This window comes from Urocitellus parryii, chromosome 6 (assembly GCF_045843805.1).
Source record: "Urocitellus parryii isolate mUroPar1 chromosome 6, mUroPar1.hap1, whole genome shotgun sequence".
Classification (NCBI taxonomy): Eukaryota; Metazoa; Chordata; class Mammalia; order Rodentia; family Sciuridae; genus Urocitellus; species Urocitellus parryii.
This window is the reverse complement of record NC_135536.1, coordinates 77,352,962-77,373,799: the sequence shown is the minus strand read 5'-3', so window position 1 is coordinate 77,373,799 and position 20,838 is coordinate 77,352,962. Positions and strand designations below refer to the sequence as shown.

General features: G+C 39.4%; 1 pseudogene; it reads right to left on the bottom strand.

Moving 5' to 3' along the window:
• Positions 1-18,021: 18,021 nt before the first annotated feature.
• LOC113198368 (U6 spliceosomal RNA) lies at positions 18,022-18,122 on the bottom strand (annotated as a pseudogene).
• Positions 18,123-20,838: the final 2,716 nt, after the last annotated feature.

Genomic DNA, 20,838 nt, shown 5'->3' with positions numbered 1-20,838 from the left:
AGGATGGGGTGAACTTTATTTTCTTTAGATCCTGTAGACCATACCTCAGTGTGCCTGAGAACTTCGTAAAGAACTCACACTTTGTGAATGAAAAAAAAAAAAATGAATGACACAGTTCAACATACATTAAGCATCCAGAGAGGAAATAGCTGTTGGATCCTGAAGGGAGGAAGTCTTAGTGCTAAATAGATGTCCCAGGCTCGGTGCCCATGGCTTAGCATGATATGACAAACTGGCTGAGAGCTGAGTTGCCCATGTCACGTTCTTACAATGTTGATCTTGTGACATGGAAAATACACAAGTATTAGATCACAAATTCAGCTTTGTGAGTGCTAGATCCATGAATGTATAAATACTCCATATTTCATATATCTCTTGATCAAGAAAATGTACCTGGACTTATATAGCCCAAGTATATAACATAAGTGAGTGACATAACCAAGATTTGCACTTCATCAAACTGCTCCAAATTTCCAGTTTTTATTTGCTACACTCTGTTGCATCTCCATGATATAAGCACAGAATCAGAGAAAGCGTCATGTAGCCCTCATGGGACCTATTAGCTAAGAGAGAGGGTCAACCTAATGTCCTAGTCAGTGCCACAGCACTCTTCCAGGGGCCAGACTCTTGTTTTCTAGACCACCAAAATCTAGTCCCGGAGGGAAGATGATGTAAAGTCTCCAACTGAAGTTCTAGAAGAAACTGAGGTGCCCTCAGTGAGGTGCTGAAGTGGTTGAGACAGTCGGAAAGGTCAGTGGGAAGGCCATATCATTTGCCGTCCAAAGCAATATGCTCCTGAGAGTAACAGGAAACTCAGTACAGAAATCCTCTCATATCCATGACTTCATTTTCCATGGTTACCTGTGATCAGTCGCCATCCAAAATATTAAATTGAAAATTCCAGGAATAAACAATTTATTGGTTTTCAATGGTGGGCTTAGTAGTGTGATGAAATCTCAAACTATCCTGTTCTGTTCAGTTGGGTTGTGAATTATCTCTTTGTCCAGCATCTCCATGCTGTATGCACTATCTACCTGTTGGTCACTCAGCTATCTCAGTTATGAGATTGACTATTAAAATGTTGAAGGGTTTGTGTTTAAGAAACCCACATTGTTTTTATTATTAGCTACTAAGTACAAGAGTAGTGATGCAGGAAATTTCATTATTATCTATTTTTATAATTGTTCTACTTTATTGCTAATTACTGTTGTTACTTTTTCACTGTGCCTAATTTATAAATTAAACCTAATCATGGTATGTAGATATAGAAAACAATACATATGTATATAGGTTCAGTACTATTCATGGTGACAGACATCCACTGGGGGTCTTAAAAAGTACTACTGTAATAATTATGCTGAGACTATAAATCTAAGCTGGAATAACCCCAGCAGTGTTAGGTGGCTGAGTATGCTAAAACCTCCAAGAAAAAAATTAGTAAGAAAACTTAACAAATTTTGTCTGACAATTAAAAGAAAATTAAGTTGGGACAAGGACAACATACCTAAGGACAGAATGTAGTTAATGATGGTCATAAAAGAATCAGGCAAGCATATTTGGCAGAAAGAAGCAAAAAATTTACTTAGATACATGGAGCTCTGGGAAAGTTGCTCAGCTGTAAGAGTCAGGGAAAAAAGTCAAGAGTGCATTTCCAATAACTCTGCTCATGGCAGGAAATCTGTTTGGGGAAGAATTCAGTGAGGCTGTATGACAGGAAGAGACCCAAGATTCAAATTCAAGATGAAGGTAAGTTAGGAGTACATTTCCAGTTCCAGAGTGTCAGAAAGGTACATGAACAGTTGAAAAGAAATCTTTGGCTGTTCTAAGAAAGCTGAGGAAGTTATAAAAGTAGGATGTACACTTCTGATCGATCCACCATAAAAATTACACAGAGAATTAAAGTTCAATAAAAGAATGACCAGAAATATCATCATTTGGGGAGCACAGATTCTCATGAAATTTGGTGGAGACAGAGAATTAAGTGTTTATTTGTTTTCAAGTATCACGAAGAATATGATGTTCATTATTTTGCTTCTTCACAATAAATAAGATAGTCAAAACAGGCTGATGCTGCAGCAAGAGAGATGTTAGTAATGCTTACGGAAGAGTTTCATGACTGAAAACTGAAGCAAAGAAGTGCCCAAATCTCTGACCCTATAATCTCTTTATGATAGATTGAAACATCACTAGTTCTGCAAGATATTCAATATGAGAGCTATGGGGAGTGAGTAGAGGAATTTGAGAGAGAGCCAGGGTATCTTTTCACAAGTCTGAAGGTTATAACTGGTTGGAGGGGGAAGGGAAAGTCAAAGTTAATTAATCATTAAGAACAACGAAGCCAATCTCTGTCCCTGGGTCTTGGCATGATGAGATGGTTCCTCACATGAGGAGGACTGTTCCTCCCTTCTGAATCCAGGTGATGACACTCTAGCCCTTTCCTCTGACTTCACCAAAGTTATTCCTAATTATTCAACCCTATTCCCAGGTGACTCACCTGGGTGGGGACCCTGCCTTGGCTCTTGAGGACGCAGCTGTGATTTAAGCATCACTTGTCCCTTTGGAGCTGGGAGGAGCAGCTTCTACAGCTGTCCCACCCAGAAACTCCACGAAGCTTCCTCAAGCCTCAGAGGATTTGCTTTGTCTGGCCAGAAACCTAGATCAGATGCCTAGTGTGATCTAGAATGGTACAGAGTTCTATTAAGAGAGAAGAGACCCCTTTCATCAGGTAGCAGCCAGTATCAAATCAGCATCAGTTAAAGTCTAAGCTGTTGTAATGGTACTCTTGGAGTTTTTCTTGCTGTCAAAGAGTTCTCATATGGTGCAGCATCCTGAGTTTCTCAGTCTGGTGCACCAAACTGAACTTCTCTTTCCTCAGATCTTGAAACTCAGAATCTGCAGATCCAGAGCTGCACCACTGTCCTCAGCATTGAAGTGCTGCTCTCCTTGACTGCACAGGCTTTTTTCTAATTATGAGACAGAATAAACACACAAGCTAAAGATTCACGGCTTGTCACCAAGAGAGAGAAGTTCTGTAGAAGAGAAAGGATGCACAAACCTACCCATGAGTCCGTGTATAATCACTCAGACCTTTGCTCCAAAATCACTAAATTGAGTAAGAAAGGGGAACTGGAACATTAAGAGCAATTTCTCTGCTCCTGGAAATGACTGTTACAAAGAAACTCTACTACTTTTCCATTCTAAGACTTTTTGTTTTTGTCTCTTTGTTATTGAGAGTCCTAGATTTCTTGAATTTATTCACTGAGTTGCTCTTACATTGGCACTGGAGATCCAATAATGAATAAGATAAAGAATGTCTCACTTTCATGGGGTTCATACTTAGTGAGGGTAGACTGATTATAAACAGTGAGCACATGAGAAAATGTCAGATTGTGCTGGGTGATAATAAATCCTGATTGATGAAAACTTAGTGCTGGGGTGAGGAAAAGAGTTTAGCTTGAGATGCTGGGAACAGGCTCACTGAAGACGTAATTGAAAAAGTGAACCAGCAACTTGAATGACAAAAAAGAGCCAACGAGGTTCTGATGCAGGGACTGTCCATGCTAGCAGAGCAAATCACCCATGGAAAGACACTAAGTTGGTGTGATCTTGGTGTTTTGGAGTGAACAGAAGGAGGTCCATGAGGTTGGAGCTGAGTCTATAAGGAGCCTGCGGATATGAGATGAGGGTGAAGAGTCTGTTAAGGGTCTTATGGACCAGGGATATAGTGAATCCAACATGGTCTAAGACAGTTGGATTAGACTCCTCCTCATAGGGCATTAAGTCATATACTTTGCCCTTCTCACTTAAAAAATAAGGAAATAGAGCCTGGATAGGTGAATTTTGTCACTAAATTTGAGCCTGCCAACTGGGGTAATGCTATGACTGGAAATAAGATATTTTGACCATGCTGTCCATGTCAGTTTCCACTAAACTCTTCCTTAATGCTGAGAAACATTGGACTCCTTCATGTCTTTGAACTTCATATCTTTTAACTCTTCATGTTAGAGACTGGTCTTTTAGAACATGCCACAGACCATCTTTTTGACTCATATTCTGTAACTAGAAAATAATGAAGGTGAAGTCAATTTTGTAATGTAGGTTTTTATTTTCCATAGAGAGGAGTGGTTTGAATATTCTGATTAAGAATTAAATATTTTTTCAAGAAAACATTTTCCACTAAACTCCTCTGTTCAAGTACCATATCTGCCAAGAAAACCCTTCATCATCAGACCCACACTTCAGACCTCCTGGGTTTGACCCATAGGCTTGGCTAGGACCTGAAGAATAAGTGTTGTGCATCCTTGTGTATATATCCAATGGGAGGAGAGCAGGGGAGAAGTATGGGTATGAGGAGAGCATGGGTATGGGTTAGTGCATTTGGGCAGCATATGTGACCAAGCATGCAGATGGTGGCACTGGACAGCATGGATTTGAATCAGCCTGACCATTGATTAGCTGTGTCAATTTGGACAAAAACCTAATCTGTTCTTCTGCTTCTTTACCTGTAAAATGGAGTGGTAATAATATCTTCCTCATAGGGAATTAAATTAAGGGTAGTAAAAGCATCTAAAATAATACTTGCTGTATAATAAATATTAAAGAAGTGTTTTGAAGATTTAAAAAACCACTAATAAAAAGTGTAGAATTATCTTTCACCGCCCCCCCTTCTAAGAAAAAAAAAAGGACTAGTAAATACCTTTACAAACCAGTTTTACCTTGTCTCAATGCTGAGGGCTTAGTTTGGCCATTTAATGTCAGAGACCAAATGCAACCTCTTTATTCTGGGATTAGGTCACCTTCCTAATTAGGTCACTATAGGACACATAACACAGCTTCTATGTCTAGGAGGAGTTAACATTCTACAGTATGTACAAACATTCAGCATAGAAAATTGTGTTGTTAAGTTATGTGCACATATGATGTGTATGTATACATCTTAATTTTTAAATACCAATAACATTGCCAGAGGGAGCAATAGCTTTCCCATCCTCCTGAGTTAAAAAGAAGGGTTTATTGAAGAAACATATGGAGGGAGATTAATTTTGGAATCACTGAGATCTTTAGTTATAAAAGGATTGGGGGCTGGCTTGTTAAGCATGACCCATATCAAGGGATGTGCTGGTAAAATAAAAGTATATGGCCACTGATCTGACCCTTGTTCAGGATTTACAGCCCAAAGATCTGCCACTATTAAGACAGAGTAGCAAATTCTGTCCTCATTCCCTGCCCTGTGTCTGTCTTAGGTTTTGTGCTGCTGCCCTTTAGGCCTCCTTGTGATTCTCTTCGTTAACGGACAGGTGGACTTGGAGGTATTATTTATTTTTTCTCTTCTATGTTCTTCCCCTTTGCGATGGTTCAGATATGAAGTGCTACCCACAAGTTCATTTGTGAGGGAAATGAGAAAGTTTAGAAGTGAAAGTTTAGGGTTATGAAAGTTTTAGCCTAATCAATGCATTAATCTACGGATATAAATTAACTGGGCGGTAATTATAGGCAGGTAGCAGATAACTGGAAGAGAAAGGTCACTGGAGGCATGCCTTTGAGGATTATATTTTGTCCTGGGTGGGTGGAGCGCTCGCACTCTCTCTCTCTCTTTCTCTCTCTCTCTCTCTCTCTCTCTCTCTCTCTCCCCCTTTTTTTTGGGGGGGGGGGGTTTACCAGGGATTGAACTCAGGGACACTCAACCACTGAGCCTCACCCTCAGCCCTATTCTGTATTTTATTTAGAGACAGGGTCTCACTGAGTTGCTTAGCGCCTCACTTTTGCTGAGGCTGGCTTTAAACTCTTGATCCTCTTGCCTCAGCCTCCTGAGCTGCTAGGGTTATAGGGCTGCACCACTATGCCAAACCTCTCTTTGCTTCTTTGTCCTGATCTGCTTTCCTTTGCCAGGCCCTTCCACCATGATGTTCCACCTCACCTCAGGCTCAGAGCTATGGAGTTGGCCATCTATGGACTGAGACCTCTGAAGCCATGAGCTCCAAATAAATTTTACTCCCTCTACATTGTTCTTGTCAGGACTTTTGGTCACAGTAATGAAAATTTTGGCTAAAACACCCTTTCTCACTCTCTCTGGGTGAGAATGTAAGGGAGGAGAGTCCCACTCCTTCCATGGAGATCTTGAATGGACAGGAAAAGCATCTTTCTGTCTTTATCTAGGGTGGATGAAAGGGTAAATGAATTGATGGCCTAGAGTCAAGGATAGTAGGACTGAAAGGAACCTTGGAATCCACCAGAAGACCTCCTTACTGTTCAGTTTTCATGGTGTGAGTGAAAAAGGGAATATTTATATACAGTGCACAAAGGGAAATGCAGGCAATCGCACCCCAGCTACCCAGGATCTTGCCTTGTCACCCTGAGGGCTAAGGGGTCCCAGGTTTAACCAAAGCTTTGTGTCTTTCAAAGGCCACAGAGGCATCAAAGTCCAGCTAAAGGTGAAGGAAATCAAGTATGGTGGACCATCTAGGAGGTTTTTTGATCCAGGCCTGTTTGCAAAGTATTCATTTGACTTTGTTCCATATTCCTTTAGCTAGAAAACTTATGGAGTGTCACAGTGAAGATAATGGTTTTGGAAAAGCTACTGGGGACAAGAAAGGGGCATGGCAGAACGAGTCAATGATAGGAGCCAACGATTTTAGAACCTGTTTAAAATTCAGTCTTTTTTAGGGTTGGGAGTAGAGCTCAGCGGTAGAGTACTTGCCTAGCATGCTCCAGGTCCTGGGTTCAACCACAAGTACTGCAAAATGGCTATGGAGTGCCCTGTCCAATTAGAATCAAAAATAGTCTTCATGTGGAAAAAAGCACAGTCTGTTTAATATGATTCCAGTGGACTATAAGTCAGTGCTACTCATAGGAAAGGCTTGTTGGGTAACATGTAGGAATTGCACAAAAGAAGAGTCAGCCTTGCCTCCCAAACGACAGAGAATTCCCCCTGTACCTTGAACTCTGTTAAAAAAAAAAAAAGTCAGCATGCAAATCCTAAGCCTTGCTTTTTCTTGCTTCAGTCCTTTCCCACTTGGTTGCTTCCTGAGGACCAGGGGGGCTGGATGAGGGTGACTGCACGGTTCACTGCTAACACCTGTCTCTCAGTTTTACCTCAGCGTTTGATTCAGATGTTTGCACTTCCTCCCCTTCTTACATTTGGCCCTTTGGTCTCTGTCCCCTGAGCTGACTTTCATCATCCAATTAGAAATAACACCTTCTTCTTGCTACCATTTCTCTGGGAACTATAGGGAGTAAACCCCAAGCCTCCTGCACTCCCCACGGGGCCAGTAGTGCTTCAAAGGAGTGTGTTGGCGGCACCACCTCACGGCTGGGCTTCCTTTCTGTTTGAACAGCTTCCATTGCTCACTGCTGATCAGTAACTCAATGATTCATTAAACACACAAACAATGAGTGAATCTGTTCCATTAGCGAGGCCACCTGTTGATCTCAGACATTCTCAGCTGAACCCAGCGGATGCGAACAACAGAATGCCTACATCAGTGGAGTGCCCCGTCCGTATTTGATGGCATGTTAGAGCAGGAAAAGCAGAGTCCAGGCTTTGGTGATGCTTTTATGCTTTTCCTTTTATCTGGTGGCAGGGCTGCAAGACTCTAATGTAGAGCACAATCCACCTCTCTATAATCAAGTGGAAAACTCCAAGGGCCTGGTCATCGTTGCCGCCTTAGTTTTACAGAATTAGAGAAAGAGGAGAGCACCCTTTTTCTTGTAGGTGCAAGGACAACAGAATACACCAAGCTCTGGGAGAAAAAAAAACAAGAAAAACAAAAACTAACACACACACACACACACACAAACAATAATAATAATAATAAGGAAAATTGTAAAAGAAATACCATCAAGTGCAATGACATCTTCTCTGCCCTGGGTATAAGACAATCTCTTTGCTTTGTAATCTCTGGTTCTTGCAGCTGCTCCAGGCCCTTAAAAACTGGTTGAATAGTGTTTACAAGATGTTTATAAATCAAGACTGCTAAAAAGCATATGAATCTGATTGAATTAAGCTTTTGATGTTGGTATCACAGTCAACAAAAGTTAATATTTTAAAAACAGCATTTTTTCTCTTATGCATAACTCCTCATAATGTTAGAATAAAGAGGAGAACTTTTGTCAAGTGAGCAGGGTTTGCTTGAACCCTGAAAGCTGTACTTTACCAGGAATAATGAGATATTTAATCTCTTCTCAGTTGAATATTAAATTGCCTCTTTAGGATGAATTTAATACTTGAACACACATGTTCTGTAGGATTTGTTCTGCCTACATCATGGTTAGGTTTAAATTATTTGATTAGATAGCTCCACTTTTATGTTTGTGATAGATTTATTCTAGAATATCAGTAAAAGTAACTGCTGTACATTCTTTTAAGAAAAGGAAGATGAAGAGGTAGAAGAAAGTAATTCTTCAGGAATTTCTAGTAGTTTATCTTAAAAATCATGACTTTTAAATTCCCTGACAGATTTCAGAGTTTCCTTCTGAGAGTAGTCAGTTTACTTTCAAGTTTGTAGCCAGGTGACAAATTCAATTTGTGCTTCTTTCCCGGATATAGTTTTGCTTTTGGAGGATGGGCTTAGAGCTACACACTTCCAGAATGAACCAGTTAAACAGTCTGAGGCAGACAGACCCCGCTCCTTGGATTCTCTATGCAGGTGTGAGAGTATCTCCCTCATCTAATATATAAAACATCACATGTATTTTCAAAGGGATTTCTGCAATCCTGGTCTTTTGACAACCACTGCTACGTTTTGATTGCCAAATACAGGTGGTTGTGCAGCTGCCCAGTTGTACAATCAAAAGAATCCTCAGATTCTTCTGTACAAAAGAAGAATGGTATAAGAAGTGACTTTTAAAAAAGACAATGAAATCAACAATTAGGTGGAAGACTACTAGCTATATGCTTAGGGGCAAGATTAGTATTGTCCAACAGAACTTTCTCAGTGATACCAGTGTCCTGGGCCTATACTGTCCAATATGATAGTCACTAACAACATGTGGCTGTTGAGCATCTGCAATGGGGTTAGTGTGACTGGGAAAATAAATTTTGATCTTAGGTCATTTAAAGAGGCACATGAATTTAAAGGTCTTCATTGCAATATTCCTAGTACCTAGGTTGGTATCTTACTTGTATTTTAAGTTCTTAGTAAATATTTCTCATATAAAAAATGTAAATGTGATCCTAGTTCATCTCCCCTAATACTCTGAGGTACTTCTAGCAGAGGGCTCCAACTTCTAGCAGGTCCTGCCATCTGTATCCTCTGCTCTAGTGCATTCAAAAAATGTTTCTCCATCTTTTGACTTCCTATCTCTGTGCTCTTTCAGGTGCCGTTCTCTTTGTCTGGAATGCTCTCTGCATGCCTGTCCACCTCAGCAGACCTGAGTTTATCTCTCCTACTGGAAATATGACTTTCTTTGGGAAGTCTTCCCAATTACCCCCAATAGATGCGTTAGTCACTGCCTTCCCTTGGTTCCCATGGTGGTGCAGCATAAAAATCAGGGCAGCAATGTCTTAGGGCAACCCTCAGATCTGTGTGTAAGTATTTACAAGGAAATTCCCAAGGGAAACTAGGAAATTATCGGGTGGGGGCCAGAGAGCAGAGAGGGGAGGAAGCAGGATGTGTGCAGTCACAGGCAAAGTCACTCAAAGGGTAGCTCTTGCCCAATTTACAGGGAAACTTATTAACTCTATAAATCAAACCTCACAATTGTCCTTCTCTAAGACAAAGGAACTGGAGTTTTCCTGTTCCCACATCCAGCAGGCATTGGTTAAGGACTGTCCTGAGGGACAATGGAGACTCACGAGCTACTTCTCCAAGAAAGAGTGCAGGTGCTGGCTGGCAGTAAGGAGTACTGGTGGAGTGGGGCAGGTAGCACAGAAGTGATAACAAGGATCCTAAAGGATCTGGGAAGAATGCAGCCACTACACACAGCCATTACCCATAAGGAGGGAGTGTTAAAATTGAGTCTATCTGGGTTGCAAATCCAGGTCTATTGTTTCCCAGAAAAATGACTTAATTATCTTCAGACTTTGAGTTTCCTCCTCTATAAAATTTAGAAATGAATTATATATATACCTTTCAGGCTGAAAGTGAAAAGTAGGTAAGCTAATGCCTGTAAAGTAGCATAGTGTGTGGAATTTCTAGTAAAAACCTCTTTAAAAGGCAGCTATTATTTTAAAGTGTCATTTTAATATGATGGCATCTCCCACTTCCCAGAGATTCTCCAGGACAGTGACCTACTGCATTGGTGTTCAGATTACTGGGGCCCAAGCCAATGCCAGAGTAGATGTCCAACCAATATTTCTTGAATCACTGAGTGATTCTCCACTTTGAACAGAGGTCACCTCTGTTGCCAACTTTCATGATATGCTACATTGAAATTTGTGTCTGTTTGGCCCATTGAACTGGATCATAAGGTAGTTTTTTTAATTATTATTATTATTTTTTGATTTCCTTAAATGTAGAACAGTCCGGTACATGGAAGTTGCTAAATAATTGTTGGTTGGGTAGATTTAGAATATTCCAATGGCAAGTCTGTTAAAAATTCTGAGGGCTGTTATCTCTTTTTCAGGGTCTGTTTGCAGATGGTGATCTCAGATCACCTATGGTTCAGTGTTGGAAATCAGAAACTACTCCAGGCTTTTCAAGAAGAATGTGATTTAATAGAAGACATTGGGTGCTATGGGAGCAGAATTTCAAAATGGCCCTCCAGGTTCAGATGTTTCACTCTAATTCCAGAAGCTGGGAATATGCTGGTACATGGCTCCTGTGATTATGCGAGATTATATGGCACAGTCTGTTTTAAGGAAGAGCTATTATCTGGGAGAGCCTGATTTAATTGTACAAGTCCTTAAAAGCAGGGAACTTTCTCTGGCTGAAAACAGAAAAACAATTCAAGTTGCAACGTGAGCAGGATTGACTTGAAGGGTCTGGCTGCTGGCTGTGATGTTATGACAAGGCTCATTGTGCTGTCACTGACTTGAAGAAGGGAGAGGTCACATGTGAAGAAATGTGAATGGCTTTAAGAGGCTGAGAGAGGTCCCTGGTTGGCAGCCAGCTAGGAAATGGGAGCCTCAGTCATGATACTAGAAATAAATGGGTTCCACACACAACTGAGGTAAGCTTGGAAGTTGATGCTTCCCAGAGACTCCAGATATGCACCCACCCTTTCTGACCCCTTGATTTCAGCTTTATGAATCCCTGAACACAGAACCCAGCTGAGCTCACCTGACCTCCAGAAGAGCAAGATGACAAATGGGCATTGCTTTAAGACACTATGTGATTTACCATTCAGCAAAAGAAAACTAATGCAAGTGCTTACTACATGGAAAAGACTGGAATCAAGAAAGTAAGGTGGGCTACTCCTAGCTTTCAGATTATGGTGCCCAGGCTGCCACCTGAGATCAGGAAGCTGGAAGAAATGACAGATGGCCCCCACTGCTGCAGCTGGGCCCTGGAGGGGAAGTATGGAGATCAGTGAGCTGTGACACTGGTCATATGTGTGGAAGGCCACACTCAGCCACCATCACCACCATTGACAGAGGAAGCAGGGCCTCTTGCTCCCAGCCACCTTAAAAATATCCCACAAATGAATCTCATTGTCAAAGATAAGTCATATCTAAAACCTTGGCGGAAAGCAAGACTAGGATCCACAGTTCCCCAGTTTCTAGTGCCTGAGATTAAAGTAGAACAGATAGAAGGAGCTATGGATAAAGCTGATTGACAGTGAGTTATACCCAATATAGATGGCTCTCCAAATTGTCAAGATGCCATTACATCGTCCACCTTCTCATCAAAGTTATTTTGATATTACAGATGCAAAAACTGATTAAGTATCTTGCCTAAAGTCTCAATAATAACATGTGGTAAAATTAAGATTAGAACCTAGGCTTGCTTCTCCCCAAGCTGACATTTTCAGCTTCTGAAGCTGATGCTGGGGATGAAGTTTGTATCATGGGATGACAGTTGCTCATGCAGGTTCCTGTGGACTCAACTAAGAAGGGAACAGAGGTTGCAGCAATTTCATTTTATTTTTTTTAAAAGTTTTCCTCAGGATCCTGGTAAAGGGCTGCTCCTAGACTCTTGCTGCAACGCTGTCTGGCTTTCTCCTCTCCTGTCATCCAAGTCTCCTCCTGGCTTATATCCTTTGACTTTGGACACAGACTTGCAATGTGTGCTCTGATTTCTGGGTTTCTTTTGGTGAAGGGTCCTGCCCTCTTTCATGGGGCAGCCCCTGCTATTCTTTTAAATCTTGTAAGTACCGAGGATCAGCCCTTACCCTCTGTGCTCAGGTCTTCCTGCTTCTTCCCAGGTGGAGGCTGGTGCTGGGTGGATTAGTAGTGGGAGGAGAATTGGCTCCTAAAAGGAGTCCTGTAGCATTTCCTCCGGGAGGTTCTATCTTCCCTGCATACCGATCCACTTACAAAATAATTGGCCCACGGGCTCAAGCACAAGAGCAATTTGGCCTTCTCTCTTCTTTTTTTCTGATAGTTGTAAACCTGCTTCCTTTAAAAACTCAGCTCTGGAGGGGAGATTTTAGCCCTTAAGCCTAAGACAGGTGGGATTGTATCATCCCAAATATTGAGGTACAAAGAAACTCAGAGGAGAGAGAGGAAGAGAACATGACTCAGCTCTGGCTCTCTGGTTTCCTTTCTCCCTGACTGGCCACCCCTTTCTCCCCTGGACTTTGCCTCAGTGATGACGAATTCATTCCTAGGTTTCTGGAGGGGAAAGAAGAATGTTTTGACTGTCTTTAGTAGGCTTAAAAGAAAAATGTTTATGAAAAATATGCTCATAGTTTTATATACCTGAACTCACATAAAAGAAGTGTCTCTTTGTGTGGGTTGATGGGTAGGCGACCCCGTATTTAGTAAGCCCAGGATGGGAGTAGTGGGATCAGCCAGGCTTTCTTTTTCTCCCAGGGAATCCCAACAGGAAAGTTATCAAGGGGTAGATGCATGAAAGAATCTACTTCTTCTGCGTCTTCAAAAGTCTGTATTTAAACACAGTTGAAATCCATGCTCCCAACTCAACTAGAAAGCAAAAGAAGCAAAGTGAAGTTGTATATGTAGGGCTTTTCTTTTCTCTTTTTCTTTTCTTTTTTTTTTTAGGTTTTTTCTTTTAACCAAAAATTTCTAACTCCTGGTTTTCTTGAAGGCTAATAATTCTGGGTTGTATACTGACATTGACTGAGTACAATGTGATCCATTTGTGACCTTTCTTTCCTTTGTCTCTTTGAAGGAAATATTAGTTGTCATTTTCTATCACCACAGCAACCACACTGGGCAGGTGAGGGCCCACAGTGAGTTTCTGTCTCTTTTGAATGAGATGCCCACCTCACAGTGAGCCTGAGGCAACTTCCTTCTCACTCTGGGTCCTGGTGGAAGAGCCTCCTCCACATAAAGCATGACTTTCCAGCATCCTCTTCTTCTCAAAAAGGTGTCTCAGGTAGTTTTCAGGGTGATTCAGAATCACTGAGATGCCTACAAAAGCATAAATCAGAGAATGGATCAAAGATAAATACTCTGCAAAGACTGGGGGACACATTGGTGACTTGGGGAGATGTCCTCTGGTGGGGAAAGTAGACAGATGCAGGTTGAGTAGTGGACAGATGCAGGCACTTGGAAGAAGTGCTGGGATGGGGAGAGACGCCACAGGTGCACAAAGAAGGAATATGCAACCTGACTTAGCAGGAAGACCTCCTAGAAGAAATGGCCACTGGATGTGAGAATGTTAATGACATTGCTATAGACTCTGTTATGAGGTCCAGAGACTGACTTGCATAGAGATACAGGAAACTTGTCTGAGGAGCATCTCCATTAGGTCTACTTGGTAAGACAGCCTGGTGGTCCTGCCAATGGATTCTGCAGTTTCATTTTGATGACCTTTGACTCTCTGTCACTAAGTTATTCAAGGGGACAGGGCTACTCCTCCTTTATTTCCTGTCCCTCTTAACAAAAGCTGTGTAACTCAGTGCCCCTTGATAAGGAAATGTTAAACATAGATGATAATCCCTGGAGGTATGTGGGTGAGTAGGGTGAGCCTGGCACTTTCCTGTACTCAGTATGGCACCTGCCTCACCTCATCTGAGCTCTCAGCCCTCAGGTCATGATGAAAAGGAAGATGCTGGAATCATCCTGTCCAACTGTCAACTTTGAGGGGTGGGAGTGGATGGAATATCCACTAGGGATCTTCAAGAAGCCAGAAATCTCATATTTACTTTCAACTAGGGAAAATTTGAACCTATTTCTCCAGATTTGAAAGTTCAGGATATTAATTCATTGTGACATCTGGTCCTTCTCTTTGATATTTTAAAAATAGGCTAGAAACAGAATTGTGAATCCATGCTCCAAAGGACTATCCTGAGATTCTGGGAAAGAATGCAACTCTGAGTTTATCTTGTTTATCCAGCTAGTCTCTGGTCATTTGTGTAACACGATATTTTATCCATCCAATGCTCTAAGCCAATTTCAAGGACAAGGTTCCCATTTTGTTTTAATCATCCATGAAAGCAAAGAATGTGGGAATGTCTGTCTTGCCATTTTCAAGGACTGTGGTGGCATCAGAAGCTGGCTGCTGGCTTCTGGTCTTTGTTGTAGCCACTAGAAAATATGATCTGACTCTCTCAGAACCCTAGAATTTTAGAACCAGAAAGAAAATTCAGCAGTCTATACCAAGAACCACAAAAAAATGATCATACTTTTTGAGCCAATCAATCCATTCCTATGAATGTCAAGGAAAGTCACTCAAATATACATTTTTAAAGATATTCACTTTAATATTTTTATAAAGATAAAAAATGAGAACCCATCAAACTGTTTAACATTATAGACCTTGTTTTTAAATTAGGACACATTAAGGAATATTATGCAGTTCTAAAATAATTATGAATGTGTGTACTTATGAAATACATAAATGTTCAAATATTTATTGAATGGTATAATAAGAGTATGAAGATTGCAGTATAGAAATTCCTCAGAAAACTTGGAATGGAACCACCATTTCACCCATTGGTCCCACTCCTTGGTATATACCCAAAGGACTTAAAATCAGCATACTACAGTGACACAGCCACATGAGTGTTTATAGCAGCTCAATTCACAATAGCTAAACCATGGAACCAGCCTAGGTGCCCTTCAACAGATGGATGGATAAAGAAAATGTGCTGGGCTGGGGATGTGGCTCAAGCGGTAGCGCGCTCACCTGGCATGCGTGCGGCCCGGGTTCGATCCTCAGCACCACATACCAACAAAGATGTTGTGTCCGCCGAGAACTAAAAAATAAATATTAAAATTCTTTAAAAAAAAAAAAAAGAAAAGAAAATGTGCTATATGTACACGATGGAATACTACTCAGCCATAAAGAGAAATGAAAAAGTATAAAAGTAAAAATAAAGGCCAGATGTTCTCTCTGATATGTGGATGCTAACTCACAATAAGGAGGTGGGGTAGGGAAGAATGGAAGTACTTTGGATTAGACAAAAGGGAATGAAGAGAAGGGATGGGGAATGGGAATAGGAAAGATAGAATGAATCTGAATTGGACATTACTTTCCTATGTGAATATATGAATATATGATCAATGTAATTCCACATTACATACAACCAGAAGAATGGGAAGTTAGGGGCTGGGGATGTGGCTCAAGCGGTAGCGCGCTCGCCTGGCATGTGTGCGGCCCGGGTTCGATACTCAGCACCACATACCAACAAAAATGTTGTGTCCACCGAGAACTAAAAAAAAAAAAAAAAAAAAAAAAAAAAAAAAAAAAAAATATTAAAAAAAATTCTCTCTCTCTCTTTAAAAAAAAAGAATGGGAAGTTATACTCCATATATGTATAATATGTTAAAATACATTCTATAATCATGTATAACTAATACGAACAAGTACTTTTTTTAAAAAAAGAGTATGCAGATTGCAAGTCTGCATACTCTGTGATGTTACCTATGTTAAAAGTACATGCCAATATCATATAATTTGCAGAAATGTTATTAGTCCACAGGGTTATGGATAATTTTATTTAAAAATTTGTTACATTGTCCCAAGTGTCAGTGTACATAAGAATATGATAGGTATGTTAGGAGCACAGAAGAAGGTGTTGCCAGCTTTGAGAAATATTTCTCAGGGTTTTGAAGTTTTAAGAGTGATCATTCATTCATTCTGGGTTCATGTTACAGAGCAACTACTATCTACTAGAAAATACAGCAGTGTGAAGACAGAAATGTAATCCTTAGAAGTTTTAGTCAGTGCTTTAATGTTTTATTTAATAAATATTTGGATTAAAACAGTCACCCTTATAATCTATGCTGATTTCCTTCTTTCCAATCTCCTTCTTTTTCTCCTCCTTCCTCCACAAATGTGACACGGGTCGACTTGAAGTCACAGAGTCAGTAAATTGTCTAAGGTCACACATCTTGCTTATAGCAAACCTTATACTAGAATCTGATTGTTTTCCTACTATCTCTTCTCCACCTTTCCCCGATAACCTCCACATCTCTTGCTTATTTGTTGGAACGATAAAGGGGACCAGACAAATTTAGACATTGGCCAGAAAGTAGTGAGTGCTTCTCAAGCTAAGTTGCATATAAAAGTCAAAGAACTTGCTCAGAAGCAGATTTTGATTCTATAACCTGCTGGGATTTATAACCTGCTGTCTTTCTCATAAAATCCTAGGTACTGCTCATGTTATCTTTTCTTGAGTTGTAAGAATCTAAAAGATAGAAATTTTGAGCAATGAATAAATAAGAAATTAATTTTTAATTAGTGCTCTCTTTAGTTTTATCTCAGGGAAAGTGTCAGTGTGCATTTTTCACAAAGTCTAAATTTTCTTTCACTAAACGGTAATGCAAATCCTTCCCCATCTTAGCACTCACTCCAGATCTAGGCCTCTTATACAATGTGGCCATGAAAGACAGGGACCCATTCTAGACCCACACTACTAAGAGATAAGGGATCATGGACGGGTGCCATGGTTGTCTAACTCCTATGCTCTGTGTCTTACCCACCAGGATGCAATGGCCTCACCCTGCTTCTCCCATCACAAAGGCCAGGTATTTGGAGTCAAGGCCACATCTGAGTTGAAAGTCTAACTAAGCCCTGAAGATGAGGGACAACTTACCTCATTTGTTTGGGTTTGCATTTCCTCATTATAAATGTGGATAATTATACCATCAATCTATTAGAAGTTTGTCTAGATTAAATGAGATCAGGTACATGAATCACTTAGCTTACTGTCTGGCATAAAGTAAGTGCTCAATAAAGGTAGATATTTATTATATCTAGTTGAATCTAAACTTTATTCTAAATTCCTGACCTAGAAGGTCATAGCCTAGTGTCTAAAGCAGACACAAAATTAAACAATCACATTTACTTTAAATTTAATATTTAATTAAACATATTCTAAATATAAAAGTATAAATTTATGAATAATAAAAATAATAAAGATATCTAAAGCATATATTTATAAGAATATATACATATTTCTTTAAACATATTTTAATAGTAGTTAATGTATCTAACTAGTTATTATATTTATCCAATAGCTATAAATGCATAGAAAAATTAGAGAAATGAATAATAACATGTATATTTACATATATACAAGCAGAACAAAAAATGGATATAACAAAAATGTAATTTAAATAATTTAAGTGTAAGTATATTAACATAATTAATAGATATATATTATTTTATATGTCATTACATATGCAGTATATGTCTGGGTGCATGTATGTATGAATATAAATGAATGCAACATTTGATAATGTACAGGTGTTAATGAATACTGTGGGAACCCAGAAGACAGGGTAACTAGCTTTCTGGGATGAAAAGAGAAAGGGAGCATTTTAAGTGAGTTTCTTTTCTTGTCTTTTTTTTCTCTCTTTTTTTTTAAACTGTAAATGTAATACATGTTTATTGTAAAACATTCAGATAATATAGAGATTATTTTTTAAAAAATTAAGATGATCTGGGATTCACCATCCAATGATTATAACTGACGATACTGATTTATTTTATTTCAGAATTTCTGCCAAAAAGTATGGAATGCTTCACAAATTTGCATGTCATCCTTGTGCAGGGACCATTCTGATTTTTTTGTATCATTCGATTTGGGGATGTGCTGCCAAAGTGAGCTCTTGAGCTTCCTCTAGAAGGATTAGGTGGATGCGGAAAAGCATCTGGGCTGAGGGTGGTGGAGGAGAAGGGCAGTAGGCAGAGAGACTGTAAGGAGGGTTAGGGCTAGGCTGGAAAAAAACCCAAATCATGAGCTTTGTCTCAGGACTAAGCTAAGAGCTTTGTCTCTGGAAATCTACAGGAAGATGGTTTTAAGCAGACAGGGATGTGATTCACTGAGTACTTTAGCCCAAAACTGTAAGGTGTTTTACTTGGTTAGAAATCCTTTTGTCTGCTCTTTGTTTCTTTCAGGAGTCTAAGATGTTTTCCAAGAATTATCAAACCCTGAAATACAGTCTTACAAAACTCTCCAAGCCATTGAAAATTTAAGAGGAAAATGGTTACTGTGTAATAGGGCATTTTTCAATCAGTTTGCCTCTGGGTAGAAAAATTTCACTTTCCATGATGGGGTTTGTGGCAATTTCCTTGAAGAGGAAAAAAAGATGAATTGTTGATGTTCAAGACGTATAGAAGGGAAAAATATCAAAGATTTAAAAAAAGAGAGAAGCAAATACAGAGAAATGTCTTATTTGTGTTCCTATTGTTAACTACTGATTTCTCCCTCTTAACTTGACCTTGAAAAGAATAAACTGAATATAACAGGAGTGCTTATGATTAGATGACAGGTATAGACCCAGGTAAAATGATGTAAAAATTGAGGGAATTTTTAATTTGTTTCCTTCTTCACTGGCTAACTCATGCAGCTAGAAATTAAAATAAATAAATAAATAAAAGAAACTTTATCTAAACTTAGAATTTGATGAAACCCTTCATATCTTTTCCACAGGGAATCACTTTATAAGCTGTTTCTTGGCCATCAGAGGTAGAGATCTGCATATCTTTATTGGCCTTTGTCATAGCAATAGCATCTTAAATGCTTGTCCATAACATAGCATGCAAAAATAATTATACTTTACAGCTCCTTTCATCTAAGGATTTTAATCTTCTAAACATTAATTAATAAAGACTCAAAAACACCCTGTGAGGTAAGTAAATATTCTTATGCTGTTTTATGGATGGGGAAGATGATTAACAAGGAGATTAAGCAATTTGCCTGCAACAAGGTGAGTTTGTAGATATGGAAGTCAAATTTCTTCCCTCTGAGACAAGCACAGTAATTGCCAAACCAAGATAAAAGCCTTTACTCATTCTTTTAAAATGATCATGCAAAATTGAAGCATGGGTTTCACTTCCAAGTTACCCAAGAATCTAGAGATCATCCAAAATTTAAAAAGTGATCATGTATTTTTCAAAAAAAGGAGAATCTCATATTTACCTACATGGATTTTTCTTTATCATTTAACAGAACCTCAGGTCAAAGTTTTGTTCCTTAAAAATTTGTAAGTACATCATCATCTTTTCAAAGAAGGCATGGAATTGTTATTATTTAGAATACTAGCTGAATTCTAACTCTATCCTGTATTTTGATTTATTTCTTGTGGGATGCTCCTAACCTGTCACTTTGCTGTGTTAAATGAGAATAATTTCATAACACTTGTTGGGAAGTAGGATTCTTGTGCATTTTCACTAGTAATACAGTTATACTTTATTGAATATTACAGGACACACACTTTGATAGAAGTTCATCATACTTTGTATTTGTTCCTTTTACAATGTGAAAGGTGTCCCCATTTGATAGGTGAGAAATCTGAAGGTTACACAGATTTGAAAACTTGCTCAGTAAGGATAGCACAGCTGGAGGTGATGGAGCTTGGAATCTGTCCCAAGATTGCCTGATCCCAGATGAAAGCACAAACACCAGCTCATGACAGAAAAGTTGCACAGGGTTGGAAATGACTATAGCAAAGCATCAATCTTTAGAATAGTTCTCTGATCCCTGGAGTTCTCATATTTCTTCATAGAATAGGGTCAAAATATTCTATTGTTCAATAGTATCCTCAATCTCCCCAGCCACACCCAGTGTCTCCCCCAAGATACATACTTGTGGTATGGTTGAAAGTTCATTTCATTGTTTCAAAGTCTTTTTCTGTCTGATATTCAATTTTAATTACTTTCCCTTTTTGACTTCTCCATAAAATTCTGGCAGTCTCTGAAGCTCCGTTCTCTCCTGATGGTGATGACATTCCAACTCTATTACTCTTTACCCCCTTGGTTCCATGAGGGACTTTTCTAAGGATTGTTTGTTTTGCTGGAGGACTGGTAAATGATGTGTTTCAGAAGTGACATTGTGACTTGTAGAGGCCAGGCAATCTGGACATGGAGAGAATTTCTATAAATCCCACATGTTTTTCTGGATTTCAATGCTGTCATCTTAAATGCAGCATCTGTAGCATAAAACTGCCAAAGAGGGTCATATTTTTATTTTTACCAATAATTCTAGGAGACCGGCTATTGCCCAGATCCAACAACTTAAATTATTTACTGACTTTCTATTAAATTGGGCCATTATTTGTGAACACGAAAGATTTGGTGTAGTATAAAATATCTCTTTGGCACTGCCACATAAAAATGTATACACATGCTACGTCCAGAAACAGTCTCCTTGAAGAACAAGATGAAAATATAATGGCAGCTTTAATTTTAACTGAAGACACTTACACTATTACACTAGCAAAAAAGAATTCACCACCAGCTGCACGTCCGAGAGACCAAGGGACTGATCAAATCTATCACATGGACAACATCTAAGTCTTTGAGTGGTAGGTGTGCACTACAG